Source organism: Cydia fagiglandana, chromosome 1 (genome assembly GCF_963556715.1).
Source record: "Cydia fagiglandana chromosome 1, ilCydFagi1.1, whole genome shotgun sequence".
Lineage (NCBI taxonomy): Eukaryota > Metazoa > Arthropoda > Insecta > Lepidoptera > Tortricidae > Cydia > Cydia fagiglandana.
In genome coordinates, this window is record NC_085932.1 from 30785350 (window position 1) to 30803235 (window position 17886).

The window sequence follows — 17886 nt, forward strand, 5'->3', positions numbered from 1 at the left end:
AGGCATATCGTGAATAACGTGAAAATGTTTGACCCGTTCCCTGAGTCGACGGAGCCCCGCTACGCGGAGCTCCTATTTCTGGACAGCTTACCCTTCGGGCATCTGAAGCAACCTAACGAACCTATCCTACCTATATATTGGATTAATGTTACTATCGTCAAAACATTACACAGGAACATTACGATCTGCCTGATCTTACGATCGGCCGCGACATATATATATATACCATCACGCTTCGCGATTGTTGCGCCATTCAGGGTCCTAGCTAAATTGGTTGTTCAATACTTATTTACGCTATAGAATTTCCAATATAGCAAGAACCCTAAGGGCCACTTGCACCATCCGACTAGTCCGGGGTTAAACGGTTAAAGATGGAGTTACCATGGTTACCAGTATATTTTGACACTGATTTAACGGTTTAATCGCTTAACCCCGGGTTAGTGGGATGGTGCAAGTGGCGCTAAATGGCATAACAATCCCGTGTGGTGACTACATTCTAGACCCGTGCCTTCTGCTAAAATCATTACTCTTCTTGGCTATGACGTAGTCGAGTTAAAACGCCTACTACAGGGTTATAACCGCGAAAATCGAAGTTCACAAATTGCGGGCATCTTTCGCTGTCACTCTTTATTACGCCTTCATTGGAGTAAAAGTGAAAGATCCCTGCAATTTGCGAATTTCAGTTTTCGCGGCAGCCCCCTGTCTCCCATTCATCAACTTATCTCACTAGGTCATGATCCAGGAAACCTCGCTATAATGTTACGGTCAAATATCATTAAACTTCGTATAAAGTCCGTGACAATTGGGTAGGTAAAGTTTTTTGAAGATAGGCAAATTATATTTTTTCCCGATAGTATTCATTATAGCGATCACGGAAATGCAGCTCTTTTATTTTTATATCATTTTATTGATTAAATATAATTTTTTAAATGATCGATATGACGTTTGTGAGGTGAAATGGCAGATTCCAGTAATTAATTCCTTGGCGCGTAGTAAATGGGACGGGATAGAAAAAAAAACGATGTCAACTGTCAGTGTCACTTAGCTCTCATTCCCGAAAAATAACGGACAAGCCTCATGTTACCTTGCGAATTGCTATTAATGTTATCATTGAGATTTTCGGCGACCTCAGCACGACCCACGGACTTCTGATTCCCCACGACATCTGCGCGTATTTGGACAAAGATTGAATTTACTTTCGATAACTTGGCACTGCATAAATTATTGGACAACGTTTTCTTCCCCACCCCTACACGACGGCCCCTACGCTGACCCTTGGACAGAGTTTTGCAAGAAAAATAAGCGAGTTCATACGAGATTGCGAGCAGATTCTAACAAATTTGAAATTATTATCATAACAGTGATAGGCACAATGCCGTTGAATTAGAGGAGCAATGGCCGTACAGGAGTACGTATCCGTGAAATACATAGGTACATAAAACTTTCTTCACTTGTGTTTTGATTTTTATTATTAAATTGCCATGAGCTGTTAAGTTCGTAAACAAGAAATCGGTCTAATTTTTTCTAACAATTTCAACCATCTGTTAGTTTTGTGTGGTTATCCTCATTTTATGAATGTTGTTCTTATTTTCAGGTGGATGTAAACATTCATTGGCGGTATTATACTGATGGCTAATTAGAACCATTGAGCCATGACATACTTCCTTGCAGTGTTATTCGGCTAAGCCTCTCCGAGCATCCTGTGAATCTGAAGGATATAATTATTTCCATAAAAAAGAGCAATCGAATTAGGACCAAGATATCCCGAGAATCTAAAGACATTTTATAAAAAATGCAATAAAATGAAAATGGGAGACTCTCTTATTTTAACAATGTTAGAAGATCATGACAATGTTATGGTCTATACTTATTAAAATTTTAAAACCAACATGTCTTTATCTTTGACTTGAAAATGTACAAATGATTTGGGTTAAGTTTTATGAAATGCAACTTATGCTAAAAATCTATTATTATTATATGTCAAATTATCGTGAACTCGATGTTGCTTAAGGCGTATCCAGATTAGTCAATTTTTCGCCAATCTGATTAAATTGCCCGATCGAATCGGGACGTATGGACGCAAACGCCAATTTAGCTCGCCGAATTCAACCGCCGATAATGACCAATAAAATGAGGTGCGGACACAAGAACACCAATTTGTGAGGCTAGTATTTTCGTTATGGGGCATTTTTTCAACTTAAATGGGTCTAATATCACCATAAATCTAAAATTGGAGATTGACGCCAATTTCATTTCTGATCAGATCGACCGATTTGATCAGTCCCGTCTGGATACCGCTTTAGCACCGCGAAAGGGCGCTGCGCGGTGCGCGCGGATTGACGCATGCGCGTACCGTATGCTTTGTATCTATGGTAATATAATTTTAAAAAATATGCAAATAAAAGGCGGCAAAGTTTATTCGTTGTGCAATACTCAATAAGTTACCGCTTGTTATTTTAATACTCGTAATAAACAAAATGAGTTCAAGTGACGAAAACGACCTGGAATATACGGCATGCACCGCCTCATTTGAAAGCAGAAGCAAACTTAATAATGAATAACTAGCTTCCTGCTAAGTCCTGGGACAAATACAACAGGACTTACGACATGCTCATGCTGTGGAAGGACACAAGAAGGACAGCCAAAACGCAAGAAACACCTACTCTGAATGTGGTTTTTAGCGTATTTCTGTGACCAAGTGAAAACTAAAAAGCCATCTACATTTAATATAAACTAAGAATATGCGTTGTTTTTTTAATTGTATTCGCGTCACTTTACCCCTATTAAATACGCTTTAATAAATTGAATTTGTTTTATTTCCTCACATAATTTGAGAATAGTGCTTACTATGTATACCTCAATGGAAGCAAAAATGTAGTATTTTTGCGAGTTGATACACTTGCTACTTGTGTATAGTGGCAAATGTATTAAACCCGCAATCAACACTAATCAATATGTAAACAGGCCCCAACGTGAAGCACATTTACCCTACAGACATACTTATCCATATTGACCATATTTGAACCGCTCAACTCTCTTCAAGGGCACGCCACACAGCGTGATTCTATATACTGTTGTAATGTTAATGCTTAAGGATAATAATTTGTGGATTTTAAAATAAAACGAAACGAAATTTACTGGATTTATATTATATTATTTTGGATTTATTTTATTTTATTTTGTAAGGAGTACCAACAGCTGCAAAAACATTATATAGATTTAGGTAACAATACAAAGCCAATTACAGGTACTCACAGATAGAAGAATTTATATTATAAGTTTTCTAAAGTACAGTCGCCATCAGATATATTGGTGCAGCTAGGGTGCTCATAAATATCTGAACACGCCTCTATTATCAGGGCGTGCGTGTTCAGATATTGTGAACACCTTGCCGAGCCCATATATAATAGCCAATAACGACCTAGTTATAAGACTATTACAATCTTAATCATTATGTATGTATAATACAACAATCACGTTTATATAGTCCTCACAAACGTATAAGTTACCATTTTGGCCAATATATCTTCAAAGCTTGGCACCGAATCGCTGTTAAAGACTTTGGTGTGCTCAAATACGCTGAATTTGGAAAGTAACGTATCTGTACTTCCTACAAGACGGTACGACGCACTTTGAGTTCATCTCTGTAATATTATATTTCCATTCGAACGTTTCCGGGATCGTCTCCATCTATTGTGTTGATACTGAGATCCAAAATGACTCGTGTAGCAGTCCAAGAGTCGTGGTGGAGGCGTTAATGAAAATGTTCTCCAAGAAGCAGTGCCAAGTAGTCGAAAGCAATCGTTATCATTATCAAAATATCCGTGTTGATCGTGCTAGGGACGTTAAAAATACTTATTCTAGAAATCACACCGACATCCAATTACAAGAAAACACAAATGTTTCGTCCGACCATTATTTTCCAATTATTTGCAAGTTATTTTCCAAGAATGACACTGACAGTTGACATCGATTTTTTTTCTATCTCATCCCATTTACTACGCGCCAAGGAATTAATTACTGGAATCTGCCATTTCACCTCACAAACGTCATATCGATCATTTAAAAAATTTTATTTAATCAATAAAATGATATAAAAATAAAAGAGCTGCATTTCCGTGATCGCTATAATGAATACTATCGGGAAAAAATATAATTTGCCTATCTTCAAAAAACTTTACCTACCCAATTGCGTCTACGATAATTAATGACTATAAACGCGAATTGTACAATTAACCAATAGCCTTAACTTTATTTTTACGCGCAGATCGTTCACCCTTTACGTGACGGGTTTTATGCAATACGAGACGATTCCGATACGATAAGGTCAAAGCCGCTACTCAAAAGTAAAATAAAATTGGTAAGAATTAGTCACTTATGAGATGAGTCTACAGTAGAACTAGAACCAGTTCAACGCAGTAAACAGAAGCGTCGGTGGCCTAGTGGTAAGAGCGTGCGAGTTTCAATCCGGAGGTCGAGGGTTCAAACCCCAACTCGTACCAATGAGTTTTTCGGAACTTATTTATTAAATATCATTTTGGTTTTTACCAGTCACTTTTTAGTGAAGGGAAACATCGGCATCGTGAGGAAACTGTACTTATCCCAAGAAGGCCTAGTTTCCCCTCTGGGTTGGAAGGTCAGATGACAGTCGCGTTCGTAAAAACTAGTGGCTACGCTAATTCTCGGGATTAGTTGTCAACAAGCGAACCCCAGGCTCGACTATGAGTGGTGGCAAAAAGCCGGGATAATGGCTCCTTTATAAGTCATCGTCCTATACCTATACCTACTTTATGGATATACATTTTATAAGTCATCGTCTTCGCGTAATGGCTCCACTATACGATGGGCCAACGCCGGCCACTCCAAGGGACGCAGCCATGCGGTAGGATGAGATAGCAATATCACTTGCTCCCTCTAACGCATAAATGCGTCCCTTGGAATGGCCGGCGTTGGCCCATCGTGTAGTGGAGCCATTACGCGAGGACGATGACTTATAAAATGTAATATCCATAAAGTAGGTATAGCTAGTTTACTATAAACTGCGTATCGAGACGACTAAAAATAAAAAGTCGTCGGTTATAAACCGGCCCACGCGTTCGTGACATTAACCGATTTGGGAAAAGCAACAATTTTCCTGCGCCGCGCCTTGACTTTAAGAACTTTTTAAGCTTTCCCTACTGCCTATTTTATACTTTGTTGCATTTATTACCAGGTCCAGACTCTGCACTTAAAGCTTGTACCTAACCTGTTATACAGGGTGCTTCCTGTAACAGGAGCAATTAATTAAACTAAAGGCTGTACTCCTCAAACTGACCAACATTTGTTCAGCAACTTTAAAAAATTATGAATCCTTACTCTTTTTCATACTAAATAAATATTGCCTTCAATGTACGCTGACAATACATCAGTGTGTTTGACGTTACTTGTCACGCTTTTAACATAACAAAATTCGTAATACATTGCGTCTTAGAATAAACTTTAAAGTGTATTAAAAATCAAACCACAAGTTATTTTTAAAAGTCGCTGAACAAATGTTGGTGAGTATGAGGAGTACATCCTACAGTTTAAGTTTTTGCTCATGTTACAGGCCACACCCGGTATAGTCTACGTACCGCTTCACAAGAACCCACCGCCGAGGGTTCAGTGACTATTAAAACTATTAATTTTTGAGTGGAATTTCGAATACTGTTCTCATCTCTGGACGGAACGGAAAGCGACTCGAATTGTTGGCTACCAGCATATTTCAGAGCGGCTTGACTCCTTGGCGCAGCATAGAGACATATAGCCGTGTTCTGCATTTTCTATCGCATGTACGGGGAGAACTCCGTGAAATTTTTAGTATTAATCCCTGCTGCTTCTTTCCGCCATCGCTCTGCGCGACATTCCCATCTTCACCACTTATATATATGGCTCCTCTACACGATGGGCCAGTGCCGGCCACTCCATGGGACGCAGCCATTCGGTAGAATGAGATAGCAATATCACTTGCTCCCTTTAACGCATAAATGCGTCCCTTGGAGTGGCCGGCGCTGGCCCATCGTGTAGAGGAGCCATTAGATGGTTGGCAGTCCTCAACTGTGCGTTTCTCCAGAAACTTCCTGCTACGCACAACTAAACTGTGGAATGAACTATCGGTCACAGTATTTCCAAACCGATACCTTCAAGCCTTCAAGAAAAGAGCGTTCTCCCATCGCTATTAGGCTGCGGCATGGCACTTGGTACCCCGTAGACCTACGTTAACACCTGTGTTAACGTGTTGTAGATGTCCATAGGCGGCTTACCATCAGGAGATTCGTGTGCTCCTTTGCCTCCTATAGGCTATATCACTGTCTGACTCGCCCACTGAGGGTTCCGTACTCAAAGGGTAAAAACCCTAAAAAGCGACACCGTGTATTAAATTTAGGTACTCATTCAAATAACAACATTGAGCATGTAAACATGGGTTTCACATATCCTACCAATCAGTCAATCAGTTTAAACACACATAATGACAGCACTCTGCTGACTAACGCCAATGTTGACCCGAAAATGATAAGACCCACTTATCCTTAAGAGCCACACGAACCTAGCCGCCACCATACAATCGAAGTCACGCTCTCATTTAAAAAAAAATTTAGATTTTATTTTGGGTAGTTCCATTTCATAACTTTGACGATAAAGAGGAAAACCCACCTCACCCCGTAGTGCATCGTATTTGGGGTGAGAGGGTTTTTCATACAAAGGTGATTTTGGAAGATTGTTGGATCGATTTTTTTTTATTATGCGTATTACTATAGCCTAGCAATGTACAAATTGCAGAACATTCCCAAAAAGCGGAAACGTTCTCGAGAATGTTCTCAGAACATTCCTGCAACATGGAAATTATTGTTTAATCAAGAGAATATACTTGAAATAAAGTTTAAATAGGCATAACTTAAAACTAAATGTTATTATGCATATATTATTGTCTATTACAGTTAGCTATTTTGTTGATGTGATAAGTTTACCAATAAGTTGCTTAAATTCTCACTGTATTTCAGAGAACATTTCGACTTTCGACAATTTTTTCCAATTTTTTTTTATTTTTCATTAGAATCTAGAGGCCTCTATCTCCCGCCATACCAAATCTCAGCGCGCTCGGACCAACATGAAAAAATAAAATAAAAAGTCGGCCATTTTGTTTTTTTTTTAATGCAGTTTGTTTTGTCTCGGGGCCCTCTATGACATTTGGTCGAGCACCCCCCACCTATCACGCACCGTTTAAAAGTTGCCATACAAAATTAAAGTGGCCAGTTTTCCCGCAATTGTAGCATTTTTCCAAAAAAAAATTTTCATAGGTATCTAGGGGACCCCGAGATTCCATGACTAAAATTTCAGCGCGCTAGGACAAAATTAAAAAAGTTAAAAAAAAACGTCGGCCATATTGAAAAAAAATGGCGGCGACAAAAACTGCCAGGGTCCCTCTATGACATTCGGTCTAGCACCCCCCACGTAAGTCTGACCGTTTGGCCGGGCCGTCATACATTTTTCTGACCGGAAGCGGACGACCAAAAGTCGGAATTTTCTGGGGGTAAGGACTACACCTAAACTATCGTGAATATTCATGGTATAAACTACGATAAATAAATAAATTCTCGTTCTCGAGAACATTCTCAGAAGTTACCGAGAAATTCTCATGTGGAAAGTTTCGCAACTTTGGAAAGTTCTCGTGCGTGCATTGCTACTATAGCCCCATTTTAAATTGGAATACATTATTTTTGTAGCTAAAAGTACATTCGTTCCACACAAATTTTGGGGAAAGCCATGCCGCGCGTGGCGCTGTCGCCACCTAGCGCCCATATCTGTGCTGATCGTAACAGACGCGTTTTGTTAGAGAGTGAGTCTTCTGTACCTAGTACTATTATTTATTCTGTGTCTATACGCACTACGTACCTATAGGTAGTGCCATTGACACACTCGTCTTATCTACTGGACACTCGTTATCAACGTAAGTGGGTTTAACACTTTCCTTTTCGAATGTGTTATATCTTGATACCCTGCAGCGAAAAACGAATTTTGAAATTTCTTTATCTGGCTCTCTATCACTCTTGCTTGTTCGAGCGATAGAGACAGATATCGAAATTTCGATTTTCGTTATTCGCGGTAGGCTTTTGCAGTCTTAATCGCGAAAGTTCCGTTTTGTTCTTTTCTTCAAGACGCGGGTATTTAGGGTTCTCAAGGGTCGGCAACGCTTAAGTGGCTCCTGTGGTGTTGCTTATGTCCATGGGCGACGATGACCGCTTCCTATCAGGCGGCTCGTCTGCTCGTTTGCTGTCTATCACATAAAAAATATTGGATTTGGTTACAAAGAAACAGGGATGTGAGAAACTTTTTTATTTAAATAAATTTCTGTAACTTTTGTACATACCTAGAGTTAGACCAGGCTAAGTTGGCAGCGATTTTCATAGCCCAGATTGCGCAAATGTTATTTAAACGTCATACATAGTTTCATATGTAAAAGTTCTTTGACTCTAATACATTTTTCCTTTAATTTTTATCTAGCAGATATGCCTCTGCGAGCGAATTTATAAATTTTAGCATTTTTTTTTAGTTTAGGACCTATCCAGTTGCTGTTCTGATTGTACTGTTTTATAAAATAAAACGACTATTTTTTATCACACCTTATAAAACAAAGTCCTCCGTCACGTCACGTGTGTATGTATGTTCGCGATAAACTCGAAAACTACTGAACGGATTTTCATGCGGTTTTCACCTATCAATAGAGTGATTCTTGATGAAGGTTTACCGAGGGGTCGCTAGTTATTAATAATGATATTTTTCAAGCCGGACGCTCTCAATGACGGCACAGTAAAAGCACATAACTCCAAAATTCATCTTTTCCGCTCAACACCAAACGTTGTTTGGCCTAGGTGTTCCTTTGAGCGATTATCTACGGAATGTCTTCACACCTGACTCAATAATACTGATGTCTACTACTACACGCACTAGGCGAGCTATACGAATTGTAGAAATCTGTTATTGATAAGCATACGTAGGGATTTTATGCAAAAATTGTAGTGTTCCTATATCGATAAATTAAATTACATACATTTATACCTTCAAATTAATTTTGCACATTTCCCTAAATTCTTCAATACATTTATCTAAGTACTTAAGCGTTTTAAAAAAAGGCGGTTCTTAAATGAAAGCTTAGTCACTTTCAGCTTCTTTCAGACAAAAAACTTACAATTATGACGCATAAACCAAAGTGATGCAGGTGTTCGTTTTCATGTAAACAACTGCAATTGCGTCTAACTTTTTCTCAATAAGCCAATAAGCTATGGAAAATCACTAACCATGTAAGGACCAAGAAGGCTACAAAGACAGATGGTCGTAGATTATTGGACAGATAATTGACGACAAAACGGAAAACAACGCGTAAACATTCCGATTATGCAAAGGATTTAAATCCAGGCATTTAGGATATGCCTGAACCTATGAGCTTAAACTTTGACGGAACGCATATTAAAATAGGTTGTGTTACATGTATTATCATTCCAGTGAAAGTCGAAGGACGAGACGGCAGTGTGCTGCGCGGTACGGAACGAAGCGCACGTCGCTTGACAGTTCGCGCGAGTGACAGTTCCATTTTCAAACTCGAACGCAACAAACGAAACTGATTTAAGTATGTTTTTATTATTTTTGAGTTGCGTCATGTGGAAGTGTTGTGTTTGAATTTAACGGTTTTTTGGATTCGTTGTGAGTGTGTTTGGCGCTGTTGCTGTTTGTCTATTTTTTTACTATTATTGAATTACGTATCTGTATCATTTTATCTATTGATTATCAACCGTGAGTTAATAATTATCTGCGATTGATTTTATGATTTAATCTTCAGTGCCAAATAAAAACATGCCACTTTTTACAAAAAAATATGAAAAAAAATTAACAGTATTGAAAGCGTGCCCTGAAATTAAAATAAATTAAAGAATATAAAAAATGTGGGTTAAAATTAATTTATTTAAATACCTATTATAAAAAAAACCTTGCCTTGAAAATATTTAAATTTTTAAATAATTAATTCTATCTAAAATATATTTAAAATACGTACATATACAAGTGTAAGTATATTAAAACGTAACAAAATAAATAAGACAACTGTAAGAAGCTGTAAAAAAAAACTAAAACCTACAATACCTACTCATAACGCAAAAATTAAAAAAGCTTATTCACAATCTTTTTTCTTCTGCCAAACTGCAGGACACTGCCTCTCCAAATCATATTATAATACATGGATAAATGTTTTTTTTATGAAATATGATAAATACATTTTTTACAAACCTATAAATAGCTTTATGGAAATGAAATTGATTTCGTGCCCAGCCCTTTTTTCGTTAAATATTAGAAATCGAAGGTCAAACACCTAATTTACCTGGTCGAGTGACCATTGTGACCGGGTCAGCCCTACGACGAGGGTTATCACTAATTCGGAAAAATGACACCCAAATTATTGAATAGGTATACGAATATTTTTGTGGTGTTTAACGATTCTATTTCTACATTTTCTGCATGTACAGATTCTTCTGATGTAGATGCGTAGCTTTTGATAATGAGATGGTAAAAAATATTGACGTTATTTACTTGATGGAGAAGGTCAAGGCTACAAATTGGTATTCCCAATAATAATGCTGATCCTCCTACACTTTTTGAGTCATGATTTGCTGGTTTGTCCTTTGGCTTTAAATTTTTTATTCATTTAAAGTATTCCGCATATAATCGTAGCCATGATATTTTTAAATCAAAATTGATATGTCCTCGTGTAACTTTGAGAAAACTAGTTTAATTAGTAAATCTTATCTTCTCTTTCGAAATTAGAGCAATCAGATAAACGTTATTAGCCTTGAGCATTAGATTTCCAAATATTTTCTAAAGTATTAATTCATTTAAGGAATATGAAGTATGAATCGGAAATATAAATGCTTACAGATATCTATCTGTATGATAATTATAATTATTTTTGATAATTATTTTTGTTAATAAATCGCTAGCTTTATATTAACATACGAAGAAATCTTTTAAAAATCGATTAAGTCCTATAGTAAATGACGACGGTATACGGGTTTTTTTTAACAGACCCGTTTTACAATACTCAAGAAGATATTTGCCGTTGCCGATAAGGCTACGGAGGTCGTTATCAGCATCAGCATATAAACAGACGGATGTTAAAGCTTTAAATCAGAACAACTGCTTCCCGAAACGACAAGTAGACACAATCCTACATATTCAGCCATTAGACAACCCTACTTGACTGTGACATCTCAGAACACGGTTAAGAAACAAGTTGGTGCAACGCTGTCAAGTTCAAAAGCGGTCGTCAAAGAGAAATTCGTTACAAACCTCACTCATCTTCAACTCGTTCGTATAGTCAATGTCATCTGATCTCGTTAGAAGGGCTATATAATGAATAATTCAATTGGTTTTTTAGACATGTCGGATTCCGTTTTTGGGTTAACAGAGCTTGGATTTATGTATGTATGTAAACGCTTATAGGTCGGCCATTGGGTTACACATCTTCCGTGGCTATGTAAGGAGCTTTATCATTTGATTGGCCTCCTTGGCATTGGTTTTGCGATTTGTGTTTGGAAACGGACGATAGGCGTGCTTCCTGCATCCTTTTTGGGTAAAAACTCATCACATTCACGTAAAATGTTGGTCTTAGTTCTTTTTGATAAACTTTTACAAGCTTAAAAGCTCTATCAAAGTCATAGGCATCTCAAAATCAATGTTTATCCATACGTCCTCAATATACTTACTGAATTATCTTCAAAATACCTATTTTATGGGCTAATTTCTTCCTTCCTTCAAAATTAATACCTTATAATATGAATCCATTCTTCAAAATGTTGTCGTAAGAATGATGCAACTCACAAATTTCTTTGAAGAAGGTAAAATGAATGTCGCTAGTAAATGTTAAAGACACTCAGTTTCCTAATGATGGTATTTTGTAAACGTTGTCGAAGAAGGGAGCCAGCTACATTACTACTGACGATTCAAGACACAGTGTTTGTGCCACCTGCAGCGTTAATCTTGGATAAATATTCACCTCCCACTGCTAAGGAGATACCTGTTATTTTAATAGGCGCCATAATAGATAAAGTTAACGTAGATGGAGGACATTATACTTCGAGCATTAGCCCGATGAAATTATCCAGCAAATAAGTTAGAGAGCATTGAATAAAATCATCAAAGTAAATCCTAGTGGAGATACGAGATAAGCCGAGTTAACTACGAATTGTGTGGCTTTATATTAAAAATTGACTAAACTTCATTATGCAATTGAAATATTTATAGGAAAAACATTCATACTCGTAGATACCTATATGTTTCAAGCGGAAACTACGTAAACTCGTATCTCAATGGTTTTCAGAATATGTTTGGAAGTGGAAGTCGACCTTAACTTTGTTTCCGGTTGATTTCCATTCGTTTTATGACTAATTTTCGATACTATTTAAGGACAACCGATAATTTTGTGCGTCGGATGAGTCACTGAGGTCGATCTATTTTACTAATACGCGCACTAGTCTAGCATACCAGAATAAAACTGGGGCGTAGTTTTTCTATTCCTCCAATATCGTTAAAAAAGTGATATACTTAAAATTTTCTATAAAATAGACCAGAAAATATCAACACCTAAGAGCTTTTCATAGCAGCTTAAATACGTATAAACTAGGCTTCATAAAAATATACAATTTACGATGTTTACAAATTTCCATTTCATATTGACTGCAACCTCGAAGGTCAATATCCCTTCACAATTACAATATTCATTGTTTTCTTGTATACTTTCTACTTTTTATCTTCAGTAGACGTATAGGTAAAAACAGTAGTCTTCCGCACTTAGGCATTTGATATATTACGCTTTGACATACGTATTGAGCTCATTGACAGAACAATGGTGTCGTAGTGTCACCAATCATATCTTCCTTCTTCCTCTTACACAGACTAGTTTTTTTGTATGTATCAATTTAGCTTTTATTTTCAATGGCATTGTGAAGTCTTAAGAATTAAGTGTAGTATTGTATAAATATAATTAACTTATTGTTGAAATATAACATGTTGGATGACCGGTAAAACTCAAATCGTACGTCATGAAAATGTCATAACAACAAACAGATGTTTAAACACTTAGCGTAGATAATTTGAATGAAAGAAAGATCTTTACATAATCTTTAAGGCCATCAATGTTTTAAACGGTTTTCATAATCTGCTCCAACTATTTATATGCAATATTTAACAATATTCATTCATATTCATTATTTTTTATTTTAAATAAGAAAATGTAATTTTTTGTATAAGTCATTTTAATCGAGTGCGAGTCATCACAAAAATGAGTAACTACTGTCAGTAGTTAGTAGTAAGAAAGTTTATAAAAATATTAATTTAATCATGATACGGCACATTTCCGCCAAGAGATTTAGTTTTCCTTTTTCTCCAATCAAGCGGCTTAGTTAAAATTCCTTCTTAAATAGAATCCTCAAACGCCGGAAGCCGAAGTTCCAACGGAAGAACGTTTCGCGACCGAATTCTAAAATAGTCCAAGTTCCAAACCATAGACGAACTTATTTATTTATTTTACCGCTCATAAAGTTAATGTCATTAAAAATGTTACTGTGTCCTTTAATTGGGTTTTGGTCTGGGAAAAATAGAGTGAATTATTATTTAATCTGTTTACTAACTGTTAGGTTAGCTAACTAAAACTAAATTAGTAAAATGATATTTCGCTTTACTACTTTTCTTGATTGATTACCTACGTATTTTTAACTTAAATTTTAACCAAAACTAAATTGTTTTGGTAGTCATTATATTTTCTTCTAAAAATACGAGTGGCAAATAAAAAGGACGTGTAGCTATACCTACATAAACCTAGTAAAAATAAATGTTACTACAGGATTCATTACTTAGGTACCTAAGTAAACCTGTACTGAAATGAGTACATTTGTTTTACAGATGATAAATATTTCATTAGTCTGTCTTGTATCAGTATCAATAATGATACTTCATGCATCTAAGAGTTAATTGACAGTATTATAGATTAATACTTTATTATTGTATCAATAAACACACCGGTCGGAGCAGCGGCAAAAAGTGGCACAGAGCGGTTCCTCGTCGGCAAGGAATAGATCAAACGCACCAAGATTAATTTCCACCATAATTATTCTGAATAACTGTAACCACGTGGCTATTTACGATACGCTTCATAACATTTTGGCGCCACGTTACTGGGTTTATGAGGCGTTTGAAGTTTTAATAATTTTTTTCTGTTTTCGTAGTGTTTATTTTAGCTGTGATGGATTGCATTTTTAAGTTTTTAATTTATTTAGATTGTTCTACACTTAAATAGTTATTTTTATCATGTTGCGTGGCTTTAGAAAAAAACCCAAGGTAATATGTATGTATGTTTAGTTATTTTTTGTATTTTTGCCTATATAACTTTTAAATTTAAAATATTGATATTCAAGTGCTAGATTTTATTGAATTATTTATAATCAACAATAAACAAAATAATTCACTCAAAAAGTTAAAATTGTTACTTATTACACTTTGCTACCACTTCTTACGAGAAATTAAAGAATCTATAAAATTGAACATCGAATTAATAAGTAATTGAGAAAAAATCAAATTATTCCAAACATTATTCAAAAGCAGCTTCACCCAATTTCGCGGCGAAATTCTATTTTCAAATTCTGGAGCTGTCACCCGCTTCCTGATCCAATATGGGAGCTTCGAACACTTGAGAACTATCAGAGAATTTAGCTCACTTATAAAAACTACTTTGTGTGATTAAAAATAAGGTTCAAATTTCAGTGGTATCAAATTGATACTTGAATTAAAATTCATTTAGCGTTTTGCGTTCGGACAAATGCATTCGTGTGCTTTCTTTTAAAAATTATAGGGGTCATATTCCATTATTTTTTTGGATCGTATGTGTAAAAGTTACTGGTAAAGTAACGGATGCGTTCGGATTTTGGTGCGTGATGTGAAATATCAAATGAATGTTTTAAGTGTGACCGTCGCTTTATAAGTACTACTACTGTGCGGGTATTATGTCACTGCTGAATGATTTAAGTGTTTTTGTATTTATTAGACATTAATGTAGACAAGCGGATTAATTGACTCGTGAATCAAAAGCGGCGTTCGAACTGCCTAATTCTAATTTTAAATTAGATTGGTTACGTTTTTAGAAGTATTTTTGGGACAATCATATGAAAAAGCGTAGGTTTGAAATTATAGTCTGGCAAATCAATTTGTCAACGGAAACAAGCGACCAATTCGAAAAATTCAGACTTCCATATAATTTTAGAAAGTCGTGCCTAATTCAACATACAAATTGGTTTGGTAGGCTAGACAATGAATTAATTTTTATTTAGACTAACCTGAGATTTATTTATAAATCTTTCTACTAGTGGTTTCCTATCATAGCAATAGCATAGCAATCTATAAGACGTAGTTTAGAATTACTTATTATGAATCATTATCTATGAAGAGAATGCTACTTCAAGTGAAGATGTTCTTCAGACTCAAGTGATGCATTGCATTCTATGATTATATTCACGATGAAGTGTATCGTAGTTAGTTGAGTTGAAACTACATTGAATGTAAAAATAGTGCCTTCCTTAGGTACCATAGGTACCTAATTTTGTATCATACATAGCATAATGTATATTTGTCTTATTTGACCACCTTAAAATTAAGCATTTAATGGCTGTATTTAAAATGAAGCATTTGTTGCCTACACAGAACACCGCCTAGGGGTTGGTCTGTGGTTGCCTTTATTTAAAACAAAAAAGTTAGGCATTCTGGGATTAAAATTATGGAATTTCGATAGTACTTATCCCCTTTTATCTAGGAAGTAAATGTATAAAACGAAATTGAGCTGCAATGCAAACCAAAAATTCGACAAAATCAATAGGTATCATAAAAAACTGAAATGATTTCATATGATCAAGTCATAATATTGACTATCTCATGCTGGATTTCATAAAGTTTTATAGACGTAATATTCTCGTCGAGTGCCTATTAGCGTTGAGATTATCTGATGTAATTATTAATTTATCTAGTCGATCTTATAAATAATAAATAAAGTTATGCATTTATAAAATAACACATTAGTTAAATACCTATAAGATTTGATGTGTAATTATTTGAAAAAAATAGTTTAGTGCGGTGGTTCGGATTCATCATTTCGGCCTATATACGTGTCCCACTGCTGAGCACAGGCCTCCTCTCATACGCGAGAGGGCTTGGGCTATAGTCCCCACGCTAGCCCAATGCGGATTGGGGACTTCACATACATCTTTGAATTTCTTCGCAGATGTATGCAGGTTTCCTCACGATGTTTTCCTTCACCGAAAAGCTAGTGGTAAATATCAAATGATATTTCGTACATAAGTTCCGAAAAACTCATTGGTACGAGCCGGGATTTGAACCCGCGACCTCCGGATTGAAAGTCGGGCGTCATATCCACTCGGCCACCACTGCTTCGGTTCGGATTAATGGAATTAAAAATTAAAGATTTTCCTTTTCATTATGTACCTACCTAATAAAAGAAATTGTCAACCGATGAGACCGATGAGCGTTATTTTATTGTATTAGGTAGGTAGGTAGTTACTTATATCAATAATCTAATATTTTTTAACTCACACAGATTGATTAAGAAGTCTGCCTACTCTATTAAAACTACTACTAAATGTGATTCCGATGGGCACCTTTGCGCTGGGGGTAGCGCGGGGAGGCATCTTTGAGTAGTTTTTATATTCCTTATTTTATTTTAGATATATGTGTGGTTTTATGGTACTCAAGCACTGATGCAAATGATTTGTTTATAATGCAAAAGAAATGCGTCCGTATTCTGACAAACACACGAATACCAAACAGCAGTCGCCCGCACTTCGTAAAACATAGATTACTTACGTTACCGTGTATATATATACTTGAGTCCGCACTTTTTGTTAGAAACCACTCGGAATTGTTTAAAACCAAAGGAGAAGTCTGTAAAACTAATAGTAGGTCTAAAAATCAGCTAGTCTTACCAAATACTAAATTAGCTATGTGCAGAAAGGGGCCCTATTACCAATGTATTATAATTACAAATAAACTCCCTGACAGTATAAAACAGGAACCGAGCGACAAACAGTTTAAAAATTCGCTTAAAAAGCTTCTTCTAGAGAAAGCATATTATACAATAGACGAATTTCTGAACGATCAAACACTGGAATAATATTGCTATACTATGTATTTACCCAAATTAAATTATTTAAGTTTTTATTGAAATATTATTGTAAACATCTATCGACATTCATGCATTCTCTAAAAGTTACTTAATAGTTAAATTAATTAATAGTGACCAATTTGTTTATTACTTGAATCTATTTATAAATTAACCTGGACATTTAATATTAATAATCATCATAATCTTGTTATTTTATTTTACTAGCTTTATAAATGAACTTGACATTGAAAAATGCATAAACGTCGATAAAATATAAAATATTAAAATTATGAATATAGATTTTATTGCTATTAGTATAAGATGCATGCATGTACTAAATATTTAATACCTAGACTTAAGATATATTGAATGCCCTTACAGGGTGTCATGTACCTACTATCCACAAATTGTAACACCTAATGTAATTATGAACATGACTGCAATACAATAAAGAATAAAAGAATATATTTAGGGTTGTTAGTTTTAATTTAGTCAATTTGTGTAAAAATGTCCTATTGTGTAAATGTCCTATAATTTAGCATTATTTATAGATGTATTTAGTTCGTACGTTATTTATTTGTTTTTCTACTGTCTTTTTCCTATGAAATAAATTATCTTTTTAGATTACGATGATAACGGTAACGAGTTCAGAATACAAATTA